This window comes from Neovison vison, chromosome 1, assembly GCF_020171115.1.
Source record: "Neovison vison isolate M4711 chromosome 1, ASM_NN_V1, whole genome shotgun sequence".
NCBI classification, from domain to species: Eukaryota; Metazoa; Chordata; class Mammalia; order Carnivora; family Mustelidae; genus Neogale; species Neogale vison.
This window is the reverse complement of record NC_058091.1, coordinates 13,872,294-13,886,369: the sequence shown is the minus strand read 5'-3', so window position 1 is coordinate 13,886,369 and position 14,076 is coordinate 13,872,294.

Here is a 14,076-nt window from a genome sequence, read left to right as displayed (position 1 = left end):
CCTTGTGAGAATACAGAGGCAAACCTCTACTGAGAGTTATGAAATCTCACAATTCCTGGACACTTTATCTTTGGACAGCCTGTCTCTAAACTGCAGACCCTAAAACTAGTAATATCCCAGCTACAGCCCCCTTCTACAGACCATCCACCTTCCATGTAACTACCCTCTAACCGCTCTGCCTCCATCTCAATCCCTGATATTCCCTCTGCCCCTTTCTTGACCTCCAACACTGGCAGACACCTTAGCACCTACCCTAAGAAATTGGTAGCCCCCCAGACTCCTAGTGATAGTCTTCCCTGTACCACTCTGATGGTCCACTGGGACAATAAAAACACAGTCTCTTTGGCCCAATTAGATTTGGGTTTCCAAGTCACTGCCATTCTAAAATTCCTAAATTCATTCCTAATTCGTTCCTAAATTCATTCCCAAAGAGGAAGCTCTTCTCCATACTGGGCATTGCCCGTAAAATACCAGAAAGTGTGCAAATCCATCTTGATGCAAATGTTGGTACCACTTGCCTCAAACACCTTCCTCTGGTTGTGGTCCCCTTGGCTCTTTGTTTCCTATTACAGGCATGGATGCATTGACACCACTCTGTTTGGAACAAGCCCAAGTTTTTGGCCTTCCTGGTAGAATCCACCAGTGGACACTGATGACTCTTTCTCTTCCATTCAGAATGGTGAACATCCTCCAATACCAACTTAAATAGAGCACTGAAGCTCTACACCCTGTTATTCAAAATAGGCTGGAGACAGAATTATTAAGCCCACAGTCTCCCCTTTCAATAGCCCAATTTGGCTTGTATTTAATCCAGGACCACTAATTATGGAAACTTCAGCTATGTTCCCCTTATTAAGGATCCTATTGCTGTAGAATTGATAGAAGACCTACAACTGGCCCAAGGAGTGTCCTGTGCGGCCACTGTTCTAGCTAATGTGTTCAATTCTGTTCTCATCAAATTCCAGTTTGATTTGGAAGTACAGGCAGTGTGGCTGGGAAACCACATCCCACAAGATTCAAGGCATAGCCTCACCTGTTAAGCTTCTGAGCATCATTTGGTCATCTAGGGGCTGAGAGATTCTCCTGGTCATCAAACTTCAATTACTCACTATTGAACCACTTGTTATACTCAGATAGGCACAGCACATACTAGGTCTTTTCATGTTCTCTCCTAATGCTTTGCCCTCTATATGCAATCATTCACAATTCTGCCAGCTTCCACAGGGGTGAGGCTCAACAGTGCATTTTAGAAGCTGCCTAACTGGCATTCCAGCAAGCCTCAACATTACTCCCACCTGGCTCTACATCCTTGGTCACACTTGACCAAACCTCCTGGAAGCTCTGGAGCAAACATAAATCTAACTGACTTTCTATGGGGTCTTAGACTAAGTGCCCATCTCAGTAGCAGCCCAATATATCCCTATTGAGTGCCAACTTTTGGCATCCTGTTGGGCTCTTTTGGAAACCCAGGTCCTAACCAACCCCCACTCATTACTACTCTGTATTCAAGTTCCTACAATGCCCTGGGCTAGACATGCCTCCCAACAGAAGGTCAGCAAAGCCTCTGGTGGAAAATGGTAAAATGGAAATTTTACCTTCAGGACAGAGCTCTAAATTAGAGGAGAATGTGAATTCCACCAGGCTCAGATCCTTGCCTGAGAGCCTTGTGGAATTGGGAATGGTACTCCCACTTTTTCTTCTCCTGACTACTTGGTGAACCCCTCAGGACCAACTGTCTGAGATGGGAGTCAGTGTTCTTCACTGATGGCATCATAAACAATGAACTCACTGTCCAGCAGCCTCAGGCATCTCTCGGGTAGAGAAGGGCACTGCCAGCTCAGTCCAAACGGTGGAACTTGTGGCTGTTCAACTAACCCTTAAGAAGGTGGCCTTTTGTAAAGCCATATTTTCACAGACACCTGGGCTTTTGTTAATGGTCTTGCAGTTTGGTCTGGCAATTCCATCTGTTTTCAGAAATGCATGATTAATACACATTCCAGACACAGATTCAGATGACATGTAAGCCATTCATCACTCCACTTTTTCAGGATATTTTTCAAAATGTTTTGCTGAATCTTATATCCTACTGGAGTTCCATCTAGCTGCATTATGTTAGAAAATTTGTAAATAGCTGAAAAAAGAACCCCAAAGACTTCTTTATTTGCATCACAGCTAAAACATATAATTAGAACTCAATGATCTGATACTCCAGTAAAGCTACATGGGAAATGACGAAATCCAGATGTGTGCCTCCAAATGCTATCTTGGGAGTAAATAAGACTGTCTTCAAGATCTTGGCGGAAATCATGAAGAATAAGTACAACCCCACTAATAACTATTTACTCTCCTCAGCAGCTGCTCTTTAAACCTGGATATTTCATGTTGCCAAAAGACAACAGACATTGGAGTGGAGACAAACAATTCCATGTATACTTATTTTTCCCAACACATAGAATTAGGGAAAATGACCCAGAAAAATAATGGAATTAGAAATTCTCATTGTTCAAGTGTTAACAAAAGTATTGTTATAATTATTTTACATATTACTGTAGAAAATTTAGAAAACAAGAATATTAACAAAATTGTCTATAATCCCACAATCTACCGATCACCATGCTTTCTATACTTTCCTGCTGTTCTTCTTTTATGCATAAAAAAATGTTTACTGTGTTTGCACAATATCTAGTTCCAGGAAAAAAAAAAAGTGTATCTTTACATGCTTCTTGACATTCTTTGTTACTGTGACTAAAGCAGCCTGGTCTTCAGAGAATGGACAGCTGGAGAAATTAGGAGCTTATCTGGGGCCACTGTAGTTAGGTACCTGATCAGTGTGATAATTTATCTACATAATTCTTCATTTTCCTTCCTCTTGTTTTTACAGGAAAGAAGAGATTCATAATGCACATTCTAAATGAATTCCAGTGAGAGGCAATAAATTTCTATGGCTTGAATCACCAGGCTGTGGTACTATGTTACAGTAGCCCTAGCAAACTAATATAGCACGAGAGTTTTTTTTTTTTTTAAGATTTTTTTTTTAATTTATTTATTTGACAGAGAGAGATCACAAGTAGGCAGAGAGGCAGGTAGAGAGAGAAGGAGGAGGAAGCAGGCTCCCTGCTGAGCAGAGAGCCTGACGCGGGATTCGATCCCAGGACCCTGAGATCATGACCTGAGCTGAAGGCAGTGGCTTAACCCACTGAGCCGTGGCGCCTGAGAGTTTGTTTTTAACTCTATTTCCCCAACATCTTCCATTCTGGCTTCCTGCCTTCATTAATTCTTGCCACAAATATTTACGTCATATTGTGGGCCAAGTTCTAGAGACACCATGTTTAAGAGTCTGTGGCCTTTCTCTCACAGAACTAAAGGTGGTAGGAAGAGACAAGCAGCTAAATGAACAACCATTAAGTGTGACAGATGAATTTTCAGGCTTCATTCATGCTGTTTTCTACCACATCTTCAGTGTCTCACTCTTGGAATCATCTATAGTTGACACTAAATAAATACTTGTTGAATGAATGAAGGGGGATGCCCAGAAGAGGATTAACCAAATTGGACTTGTGGGTCAGAGAGGATTTCCAAGAGAAGGAGATATTTAAGCTGAATTTTAAAAGATAAGTAGGAGTAAACTATTTGCAGGTACAAAGAAAATTTCAGGCTGAGGAAATAACATGTTTACCACCATATGGTATGAATCGGAGGAATACAATGAAAGAATTTTGTGCTGCAAATTATGGAAGCTAATATGGGAGCGAAAAAGAAATGAGTGACAATGGGTCTCCTCTTGACTAGTCCTTGACCTTGAGCTCTGTCCTAAGCTCACTTAGCCCAGTGTTAGCAAGAATTCTGCTGAGTTAATTTAGGGAAAATCTTCACCCTTGGAACCTGATCACCCTCCATATCTGCTCAAATTCTTCATCCCCCAGCGCAGTGCCTCTCATCCTGGCCTGCCTTCCGTAACAAGCCAGTTAAGCCAATCTAGCAAGAATCCCTGAAGACTTAATGTTTCTTTTCAGTAATTTTCCATCCATGGACCTTGGCTATAAATTGCTGCTTGCCCTTATGTTTAGAAGGTGAGTTGCAGGGTCCTTGGGTGGCTCAGTTGGTAAGCGTCTGCCTTTGGCTCAGGCAGGTCATGGTCCCAGGGTCCTGGGATCTAGTCCTACCCACATGGGGCTCCTCTGCCCCTCCCCCCACTCATGCTTGCTCGCTCTCTCTCTCGCGCAAAAATAAATTAATAAAATCTTTAAAAAAAAAAAAGAAGGTGAGCTGCCTCTCTTTTCCCCACTCCCAAACACTCATTGTTGTGGTCCCTCTTAAATAAAATCTTCCTTACCATCTTTAAGGAGCGTCATGAATGGCCTGAATAATTTTTCTTTAACAAAGTGATAAAGAAACAAGATTTCAGAATAAGGTTGGCCCTTTGCAATTTGAGGACAATCTTATTGCTTGACTTTTGTCCTGAAAACTAAGGCAGACACTGAAGAATTTTAAACAGCAAGTGACTTTATGGGGCTAATTTAGAGGTGGAAAATCAGACAAATGAGATGAGAGGTGGAAAATTGCAGATGAATGAGATGAGAAGGGATGAAGGCATGGAACAAGAAACAGAAAGAAAGGAAGTAAGCATAAAACACAGGTGAGAATAATCTCAAAAGGTACTCCTATAGGAAAGTAGCTGTATAAACAAGTTAGTAAGATAAGAAACAGCAAACTGTATCTAGTTGTTCCCAGGTACCTCAGCAGACAGTAAAAGGGATTGCTAATAGGGATTCATGAGTTCCTAGAATTAAAACAAAAAGAAAACCTGTTTGTTCTATTTCATTTGCTTAAAAAAAGGTTTTTTCCAATTTGTTTTTATGAGTTTTAAAGCAGTCCCCATGAAATGCAATACTCTGACCATCTATAAGAAAAATGAAATAATCAACGTGTATTTGGCTTCTTAAAAAATACATTTGTATTAATTTCTAAGGCAGCAAAGAAGAAATCACAGTGAGAACCACTGAGTGTAGTTGTTTTAGAACAGAATTTATCCAGTGTTGTAAATCAGAGTTTTATAGAATATGTAAAAATGATAGTTCTTACCTCAACCAAATCTCACACGGAGTGGGGACTAGGGTATTTCCCCCAGCACTAGTGTTGACTTGAAAGGAAGAAAACTTATATCGTCCACAAACACTCTTCCCTCATAAATGTTCATGTCTCTTAGAGTTGATTTTAGTTATTCCAGCCCTGAGCTTTCCAATCTGCGGCATGAATAGCCTAATGGAGCTGAGGGAAGGAAGGGGAAGAATTAGTATTTTCCTGGAACTTTTGCTGCCTTTTTCCTGGAACAGTAGATTCCTTTTCTTCTTACTCAGTGAAAGGTCATATGGCATGTGACAAGGTAACTAGGAAGGAAAAAGGGAGAAGTAAAAGAGTTTTCATATCTCAGTGATTGTATTAGGTACTTTTTCAGATTCTCTAATATAATTTAAATTGCAATCACAATGATTGAGGCAAATTATCTTCCTCAACCAACCTTCTTTGCTTAGGGACTCAATTACCTAAACTTTAAAAAATGGGTCTCCATTTTTTTTTCTAGTATCCCATTCATTGTATCTAGTTCATTGTTTTAAGCAGGCATAATTTTTCACTTTGAGAAATTTATGTAAATGTCTCAAAAGTGTGCTGAGTTATTTTAATCCATTTCTGTTCTTTGTGTTTCATTCTGTAAAAGGTCTAAATAAACTTAAAAGTAAAATTTTATCTTCCTTCTCCTACATATTCCTTTTTAAATTTTTTATTATTTATTTATTTTTTAAAAGATTTTATTTATTTGACAGAGGAAGAGAGATCACAAGTAGGCAGAGAGGAAGGCAGAGAGAGAGGGAAGCAGACTCCCTGCTGAGCAGAGAACCCGATGTGGGGCTCGATCCCAGGATCCTGGGATCATGACCTGAGCCGAAGGCAGAGGCTTAACCCACTGAGCCACCCAGGTGCCCCTCCTACATATTCTTAATGTCTTAAATTATTCTGGTTATAATTTTGCCCATCTTGAGGAAAGTCATGTCCTCACTTTGACACACACAGAGGGACAGAATGTGTCTCTCCCAATGGCCTTACCCCCAGAACTGCTTCCCTCCAGCCCTCTGGCCCATGTCCCTATCCCTAACTGACCCCCTCTACTCCTTTTGGCCAAATACAAAATGTGCAAACAATGGCTTTGAATTTGTAAGAAAAATCTCTTGCACTCCAAGAGAAGCATCTTTGGCTAACTACAGTAGTCCTCTCCACCCCACTCCATTAGCAGAGTTTTGGTTTCCCTGGTTTCAGTTACTTATCGTCAGCCTGAGTCTGGGAGCAGATGATCTTCCCCGACATAGGGTCAGAAGTTTAGTAGTAGTCTCCCGTTATGTTCCAAAGCCGACACCACTTCCCTCATTTTATCTCACCACACAGGCATTTTATCATCTCATATCATCACAAGAAGGCTGAGTCCAATATGAAAAGATATTTTAAGAGGGACCACATTCACATATCTTTTATTACAGCATATTATTATAATTGTTCTCTTTTATTATTAGTTATTGCTGTTAATCTCTTACTGTGCCTAATTTATAGACTAAGCTTTATCATAGGTATGTATGTATAGGAAAAAACATAATCTATATAGGGTTCAATATTATCTGGTGTTAAGGGTCCTTTTATTTTAAGATTTTATTTAGTTATTTTTCAGAGACAGAGAGAGCACAGGCAGGGTGAGTTGCAGACAAAGGGAGAAGCGGGCTCCCACTGAGCAAGAAGTCCAATCTCAGGGACCTCAATCTCAGGACCCTGGGATCATGACTTGAGTCGAAGGCAGATGCTTAACGGACTGAGCCACTGAGGTATCCCTGGTGTTGGGGTTCTTGAAATGCATCCCCTCACAAATAAGGGGGACTGCTGTATTCCCCAAACCAGCTGAACCTTGGCTGACCCCTTCAGGTAAAATCCTATTAAGAATTCTACAATTCGGGCACCTGAGTGGCTCACTGGGTTAAAGCCTCTTCCTTCAGCTCAGGTCATGATCTCAGGGTCCTGGGATCGAGCCCTGCATAGGGCTCTCTGCTCAGTGGGGAGCCTGCTTCCTCCAATCTCTCTCTCTGCCTGCTTCTGATCTCTGTCTGTCAAATAAATAAATAAATAAAATCTAAAAAAAAAAAAAAAAGGAAGAAAAAAAAAAAAAGAATCCTACCATCCATGGGATGCCTGGGTGGTTCAGTGGGTTAAGTGGCTGCCTTCAGCTTGGATCATGATCCCAGCGTCCTGGGGATGGAACACCACATCGGTTTCCTTGCTCGGCGGGGACCCTGCTTCTCCCTCTGCCTCTGCCTGCCTGTGTGCACACACTCTGTTTCTCTGATGAGTAATACTTTAAAAAAAAAATCTTTGAAGAATCCTGCCATCCTTCCCCAGGTTACAGTGCTCCTTTGGAACCTTCTCGTGTCCAGCATTTTGTAATAAAGGCTTATGCTAATGATGAACTGGTTTCAAATCATCTTTTCTGTTCTGCTGTACAAGAAAGGATGGCATGTGCTGTATGGTGGTTTTTAAACCTTGGGTTGTTGAATGGTTGATGATATAAATTTGAACCAATAAATTAAGAATGATGTTTTCAAAATGACTTTAGTTGCGGTCCCAGGAAGAAACAGCCAGTACACAGACTAAATGGAAAAAACATTAATGAAATCACTATTTACAGAGATGTGGGCAGAGGTAGGTATTAAACTAGCAATAAGAGGAAGCCATTACTAATCCAAGGCCCAGAGCCACAGAAAAGAGGCTGACAAAATCTTGACCATGGACAAACTCAGTTACTATTAGAACCATGAAGCAGTGACGGGGTTGGGGGTGAAGTACTCCGCTCCCACTGTCCTTCTACCCTCTGATCTCCTGCCTTTATATAGTGATGGCTAAAGACAACAGGATACCGGAGGTCAAGGTCACCTAATGAAGTAAGATTGAGAGGCCAGCCTCCCAGGGCATAGGTAGTCAGAGAAGAGCAAATGGTTGATCTCAGAGAATGAATGGAAGTATAGTCTCCAGTTGGGCTCCTGCGGAACAGATTTTCCCAGAAAGATAGGAGTGCAGGAAAAATAAGAAGGTCCTCTTGAGAACACCTGGATGAGAGAAACATGAAAACATGACTGGATGGAGCAAAAAGTAAACTGCGGTTCAGTTATAAGAAATGCCTCAGTTGATTTCTGCAAGCGTCTGAGGCTGAGGCAGTTCTTCAGAGATGTCCTGAACTGGGACAACTGGCTTGGGCTATTGTTTTCAGTTTAACCAGTCAGCGGATGCCATCTGCCCCTGTGGGGGAGGGCATCTTAGGAGAGACAGCTCCTTTCAGCTGGGGGTGATTCTCGGGCAGAGATTTGGCTCTGAGCTCCCTGTCAGCCATCATGGCTGGCCTCTGAGAAGTGAGGACTTGATCATGAAGGGGGATTCGAGTGCTGATCACGGTGTCTACCATAGCATCCACTGGGATAAAAGCAATCCAGAAAAACAGCTATTTGAGGCACTAGGAAATTAAATATTCTATTTTTTAAATGTTTTAATAATTATATGTAAAACTAATTTTAATCATTTTTGAAATAATTTTAACTCTAAAACACCTTGAAAAAAGATTACCCTTAGTCTCAGTTAAACTGCAGCAAGACTGACATGTTTTCCTGTGAAGCTGCACTTCTGAGGATTCACCAGTAACTTGCAAACAAAACCTGCCTGCCAACCAAAGAGAAAACTGCAAAATAAAATGTGTGCATTTGTTGGGAGTTTTAGGCATTGCATTATGGGAGAGACAGGTTGACCGAAATTGAAAGTGGGCTCTGGGAGGTTAGAGGTTTTAAAAAGAAAGGAGGGGATTTACATAAATGTTTTGAACAAAATGGGATTGGTGCTGATAGAGCTACAGTTACACTGATCTACATGTGATTAGTTGCTAGGGCTAGTGCTGGGCACAAAGTCCATTTATGTCCATTTTAACACATAGCAGAAGCCTTGGGTTTTAGCTGAAATCAGCACAAATTTTGAGAATTTGTGATGGAAGACAGACATAAGCCCCACTTACCCAGTGTCCTCCTAGCTTTTAAATAATCCTGTTAGCAGTGCTTATACCATTTAATTCTCTCCATTATCAAACCTAATCAGAAAACCGACATCCAACCTCATGAGGATTCTTTCTCCAGGAGGGCAGAGGTATGTCCTCTCAATCCCCATCCCCATTTCTATCTTTATTTCTTATTTTTCAAAAATCGTTTTAGGGGTACCTGGGTGCACAGTCAGTTGAGTCCAACTCTTGATTTCGGTTCAGGTCACGATCTCAGGGTCATGGAATTGAGCCCTGCATCAGGCTCCGTGCTCAGTGTGCAATCTGTTTGGGATTCTTCCCTTTCGCTCTCCCTCCCACTCTGGTCCTCCCCCTGCGCCTCTAAATTTTTTAAAGTCTTTTTAAAAAATTGTTTTAGACACTAAAACACCTAGTCCATGACCTGGACAGAATACAATGTGGCAAGAAGTAATACCTCGCTTCTTGGAATGTATAGGCAGACAAGTTAAATGGGTGAAGGCATAGATAACCATATAGGAAAATAAAATAACCAAATGCCTAACCCATTAAAAAAAAATTAAACAACCAGCCATGTAGCTGACATTCTCTACAGTTGTACAGTAACCCCAAAATAAAGGCATATAAGATATCAAGTTAGCTAGATGAATATCTACTAGAGGTTGAAAGTCTTCTTTACTTTGCATACTCAACCTGCAATTCTGGTACAGACCCAAGTAAGAAGCTCAGCCAGCCCTCAGGAGGTAGTGAGAAAGCCAAGGACATTTCTCACACATTATTTAAAAGCTGAGCAACGCACGGGGCAGATCTTCGTGTTGTAGACAAAACGTCTTGCCTCGTTATTGTGTTTTCCTAAAAACACAGAGAAAGTTACCTCTAAATACAATTCTCAATAAGAACTGGGGGAACATTTTAGAAAAGATTTCCTTGGTAAGCTCAAGAACTATGCAATGAAACAGAAGCAGAAAAAAATCATAAAAAGAAGGTAATGTGAGATCAAGTAAAAAATGAAGAGTTAGCTGACTGAAGTAAGAAGAAAATTTCAGAAAATCCAAACTGTAAGAGAAGAGCTGTAATGTTTGCAACCAGCCCTGCAAAAGTGAAATCAGTGATCAGGAAAACAAAGAAGTATGCTCTTTAAGAACATACAGAAAAGGGGGCAAAATGGATGAAAGACACAGTGATAGATACCTGAGAATGGAAATTTTGGATGAAGGAAACACAAGAATGCTAGAAATAGCAATAATCACCTAAATAATAAAAGCAAATTTATCTAAATTAAAAAAAAAGTGTGCAGCTGAAACCTATAGAATATAGAGAAGCTTCTCTCAGACATAACCTTATATTTATTTAAGTTATTCTGGCTACAGATAACAGGAAATTATGTTAGCTAGAGGAAATATTGTGAAATATTGAGCATCAGAACTCTCAATGAACCGCTAGATTTATTTATAAACACACAATAGTTTAGTGTGTAGATTCTGAGATTCTTCTTGATTTGGAAACTGTTGAGTCAACTTTTAGCATTGCAGCATTTAAAAAGTTTATTACTGGATACTTATGGATTCCAGTCTGACATGTAAAGAGTTTGGAGGTCATCACTCTTTTCTAACAAAAAACCTTAGAATGAAAAAATAAGTGTTTTAGAAAACCTTAAAAAAACCTTTCTTCAATCCATGAGAGAACTGGGGTCACAGGGAAGCCACTGCCCTGAAAACCGGAGCGAGATGAACACAGAAAATTGCAGGCTACCTAGAGTAGCATTTGCTGCTGGAGTCAGTAGCAGGAACACTAAATGGTGGTGGATGGATTGCTGGAAGGATAGCGTAGACTAGTTTGAGAGCGAAAGTGGCCCATCTTAAGAGGGTCTCCACCTTTTCATGAGTTTTGCCTCTAGAAGCCCCACCAGATTCTCCTTGTGAAAACTGGAGAAAATCCCCTGTGTTTCCAGCAGATGGAGAAGTAAAGTAGTCATTTCGAAATATGCCCAGAACATTCTCTTCTCCTTAACAAAGCATTGCCCTCCAGGGAACCTGTTTTACTGGATCCTAATCAATGTGGGAGAAGGAAAGTGCCCCAGTCTGGCCCCTTCCAGCCTTCCTTTCTCACTTGAGGGATAGGAGGAAGGGAAAGCAGAGAAGCATTTGTGAAGGTCATAAGTCACTAAAATCACAAGTTCACTAAAGAACTGAGACCTAATCATTGGCCGATGGATTGCTTCCCTAACCCCTCCCCATGTTATCACCAAATCAATAGGGCACCTGCATAATAATGGGATGGCAACTGAAAGAACTTCAAAGCTCAGAGTCTATGTAAGAAAAAGTCTCTAGGGAAATCCAAAGACGACAGAGGAAGCAAAAACAGGAAGGACGGAGGAAATTTCAGCTTCCAAAAGTCACCAAAAAAAATCAATAAACAGAACCTAAGTTCTAACCAGATAAACATCAAAACTCACACTAAAGGCCTACTTATCTCAGTTCCCTTGGCCTACTATGTCACATCCAGCTTTCAACAAAAAACTACAAGGTATGACAAAAAGCAAAGAATACAGTCTGGAGAAACAGAACAAGAGTCAGAACCAGATTCAAATGTGGCAGAGGTTTTAGAATGATCAGACAGGAAATTTAAAGTAACTATGATTCAGGGGATCTGGGTGGCTCAGTCAGTTAAGTATCTGAATTTTGATCTCAGGTCTTGATCTCACAGTCATGAGTTCAGGGCCAGGGCCTGGTTCCAGGCTGGGTGTGGAGCTTACTTAAAAAATAATAATAAAATAAAATAAAGTAACTATGATTAATATGCTAAGGACTCTAAAGGAAAAAAACATTTAAGAAAAGATGAACAGTGATATATGGAGATAGAAACTATAAGAAAATGTACTGTCTTTTTTCTCTTTAGTTTTTTCTTAAGTAAGGGAAGAACTAACTGAAAGTATTCATTTCATAGGGTTAGTGCTTATAAAGCTCTGATACTGTACCTCGTGCCTTATACTTATCTCATGATAATTACTCAAAACATAACAGGTATTATTACTATTACAAAATGTATAGCTCTTCTAGGTAGCACAATATGTCACATACAATGTTCCATTTATTATAATAATAAGAATACATAAAATCATGGATATAATCTCACAAGTTATAAAGGGCTACTAAATGAAAAAAAAATGGCATCAAGAGGTGTTTTTTTTTTTTTTTTTTTTTAGTCACCTGACTGAATAGAAGGAGATCTATGATCATGAATTGGAAGACCAAGAAGATGTGATTTTCTTTCATTTGTTTAAAATTGAAATTTTAATATTTCAATGATTAATGTGGAGCTTGACCAAATGATTATAAAAATTCATCTGGAATAAGTAGAAGAATAGTTTTAAAATGTTGGGATTGAAAAATAAGAGCTCTAAAAGAATATTTTCAAGTTAAAATAATTAAATTCTATACAAATGAATGGATATATCAGGGGCACTGAAGGGATAATCCTAGATAATAAAGTAATTTGTAACATACCCTCTATGATTTTGTTGCTTCTTTTATCAAGTAGTTTGTATTCACATTAGATGTTACAAACCATGGAGCATCAGGGTGGCTCGGTTGGATATGTGTCTGATTCTTGATTTTGGCTTGGGTGGTGGTCTCAGGGTCATGATATCGAGCCTTGCAATGGGCTCCATGTTGAGTGTGGAACCTGCTTGGGATTCTCTCTCTCGCCATCTTCTACCCTCCTCCCGACTTGGTTACAAACCAAAGAAGAAAATTCCACTGGGATTTGAACTACGATTATAATCTCTGTATATATTAACTGGATTAAATTGATATTTTAAAATATGGTGTGGGTTTCTCCAGATACTTAAGCGTTCTTTAATGACCCTCAGAAGAATTTTATAGTTTTTTTTCAAGTAGGTTTTATAATTAAACAGAAAATTCTCAAATAAAATTTAAAAATATCCCCTCATTCTATAAATTATATGTGGTTATAGGTATATAATATAGATAAATTACTATAGATTATAGGTATATAGATATATCTACATATATATTATATCAGGATATATGTGAAGAGAATCGTACTTATTTGGATGTGTTTACAATTTAAGTATATTAATTAGATATGAGTCAAATTTTCAAAAATTTAAGCAAGGGAGACCAATCTAATTAATATTCTATTTTGCTATTTCATGATATCTTGTTTTTCTTTTGTTTGTGTTGGTTTTATTTTATATATTTTATTTTGTGTCTTCCTTTTCCTTTTTTGTCACCATTTATTATGTCCTGCCTTATGCCTCTCCCTTCTTCTGAAAACACATTGCTCCTTCAATATCTTATGGGAAACTCTTCTTCCTTCGCTCTAATTTCTTCATTCAAGGGGGAGATGTTACATTGCCTCAGAACCCATACCATAGATGACAGTCGATCGACCTATGGTTATTGAAGAAGTGTCTGCAAAAATTTTCATTCTTGGCTTACTTTTCTCCTGACAATAGTGTTGATGAACTGTGCAACATTTCTCCAAAATTATGTTCATATCAAATAAAAGGTTTTTTTCCCCTGGAGTGCCTGGGTGGCTCAGTCAGTTAAGCTTCTGCTTCTTGATTTTGGTTCAGGTCATTATCTCAGGATCTTGAGTTCAAGCCCCACACTGGGCATGGAGCCTCTTGGGATTCTCTTGCTCCCTTTTCCTCTGCCCCTCTCCAACCCCACCCCAACCCTCTCTCTCTCTCTTAAAACAAACAAACAAACACAACTTATTTTTTGTTAAGAACATCACAGAATGTACAGAGTATTTCTATGACTATATGCGGTCTGCAATAAGTAGTGAATGTGCTCAACTTGGAATTTATTTGAAAGATAAAAGCATTCATTAGTATTCAAAGCTGCTTTCCTGAAGATCAAAAAAAAGGCTATGGCAGCAAATTTTTCAAGCTATGAAAACCTTTGGATCTCTGGAAACTTCTGGGGAAAGGAAGTTTTCACATTCACACACAATGATTTGTT